Below are 2,500 nucleotides of genomic sequence, written 5' to 3'. Positions count from 1 at the left end.
GGGCGGAGGAGGAGGGATAGGAGGGGAGTCAGTGGGGTGGGGGCGGGAGGGGGGGAGCCATCCGCTGGCGGAATACAGCATAAAAGTGGGGAGCTTTAAAAAAAACTCCGAACAGCAGCTTGCCTTCTATCACTCACATCTCCCCGCACCGCGATCCATCACACTGAGAGACCGAGAGACACAGAGAGAGAGGGAGGGGGGGGAGGGGGGGGGGGAGAGAGAGGATGGGTGGGGCGAGGGGGAGAGAGAGGGGGGGGGGCAGAGAGAGAGAGAGAAAGGCAATCGCTCAAAAGTAACGAATTTTAACGAACGAACTAAAATGCCATCAGCCCATTCAGCGATACGACACGACAAACATTAGTAAGCACGACGCGATGTCACCACATACATGAAGGAGAGAGAGAGAGAGAGAGAGAGAGAGAGAGAGAGAGAGAGAGAGGCAGACAGAAAGACAGACAGAACACAGAGAGAGAATGAGAGAGGGAGAGGGAGAGAGAAACAGAGCGACAGAGAGAGAGAGAGAGACAGACAGACAGAGAGTATTTTCTTATTCTGAGTGAGAGACACAAAAAGAGAGTCAGATTTCTGATCCTAAGAGAGAGACAGACGTTGAGACATACAGAGAGGAGACGGAGAGAATCAGAATTCTGATCATGATTCAGAGAGAGAGAGACACGTACACACAGACACAGAGAGACAGAGACAGACCGACAGACAGATAAACAGATACAGACAGACAGACAGAGACAGACAGAGAGACAGACAGACAGACAAACAGACACACAGAGAGACAGAGACAGACAGAGAGACAGACAGACAGACAGACAGAGGGACAGACATACTGAGGGACAGAGAGACAGACAGAGACAGACAGACAGAGAGACAGACACACAGACAGACAGAGACAGACAAACAGAGGGACAGAGAGACAGACAGAGACAGACAGACACACACACGAGACAGAGACAGACAGGCAGATAGACAGAGACAGACAGACAGACAGAGAGACAGACAGAAAGACAGACTGACAGTGAGTAGGAGCATCAGGCACAACTAGCTTCCGGGTGTTTTTGTATCGATTTGTCTGGGCTGTCTCCCTCTTGTACGTCTATGGGTATTTGATTGTGCTTTCATATCTGTGAAACTGCATGTTTGTTGCATATCTGTTGTGTGTGTGTGTGTGTGTGTGTGTGTGTGTGTGTGTGTGTGTGTGTGTGTGTGTGTGTGTGTGTGTGTGTGTGTGTGTGTGTGTGTGTGTGTGTGTGTGTGTGTGTGTGTGTGTGTGTGTGTGTGTGAACGTGTGTCTGCATGTTTTACATTTATTTGCTTATTTATCACCTTTTTTTTGTTTTTTTTGTTTGTTTTTTTGTTGTTGTTGTTTTTGTTTTTGTTTTTTTTTGGGGGGGGGGTTGTTTGTGTGTGTGTGTGTGCGCGCCCGCGCGCGCGCGCGCTTGGAGTTGACTTCATCAAGATTTTGCGCCTTATAAATAGTAGTAGTATTTTTATGTATTTTTCTTTCTTTCTTTTTTTTTTTTCTTTTTTTTTTTTTTCTTTTTCTTTTTTTTTTTTTTTTTTTTTTTTTTTTTTTTTTTTTTTTTTTGTTGTTGTTGTTGTTATTTTATTCTCAAGGCCTGACTAAGCGCGTTGGGTTACGCTGCTGGTCAGGCATCTGCTTGGCAGATGTGGTGTAGCGTATATGGATTTGTCCGAACGCAGTGACGCCTCCTTGAGCTACTGATACTGATACTGTTCTGTTTCAAGAGCCCCCCAAAGTGAGTTTTGACAAACTCTGTTTGTATTTGTATTTGTATTTCTTTTTATCACAACAGATTTCTCTGTGTGAAATTCGGGGTGCTATCCCCAGGGAGAGCGCGTCGCTACACTACAGCGCCACCCGTTTTGTTTTGTTTTTTGTTTTGTTTTTTGTTGTTGTTGTTTTTTTTGTTTTTTTGGGGGGAGGTTTTTTGTTTGTTTGTTTGTTTGTTTTTTGTTTTGTTTGTTTGATTTTTTGTATTCTTTCCTGCGTGCAGTTTCATTTGTTTTCCCTAACGAACTGGATTTTTCTAAAGAATTTTGCCAGGGACAAACAACCCTTTTGTTGCCGTGGGTATCTTTTACGGGCGCTAAGTGCATGCTGCACACGGGACCTCGGTTTATCGTCTCATCCTAATGACTAGCGTCCAGACCACCACTCAAGGTCTAGTGGATGGGGAGAAAATATCGGCGGCTGAGCGCGTTCAGGTTCTCTCGCTTCCTAGGCGGACGCGTTACCTCAAGGCCATCAATCCACTATTGTGAAAGGCCTTGTCATTATTATACAGGAAACAGTTTATCAAACAACAAGAGGTAAAACATTCATGGCTCATGTGTGATTCCTGCTGTACAATAACAACAACCAAACCGAAAACAACGGCACTGAAGGGGGAAGTAGTGGAGGGAAGGGGGAAGTAGTGGAGGGAAGGGGGAAGAGGGAAGTAGTGGAGGGAAGGGGGAAGAAGTA

Source organism: Babylonia areolata, chromosome 21 (genome assembly GCF_041734735.1).
Source record: "Babylonia areolata isolate BAREFJ2019XMU chromosome 21, ASM4173473v1, whole genome shotgun sequence".
Taxonomy (NCBI): Eukaryota; Metazoa; Mollusca; class Gastropoda; order Neogastropoda; family Buccinidae; genus Babylonia; species Babylonia areolata.
This window is presented reverse-complemented; position numbering follows the sequence as displayed.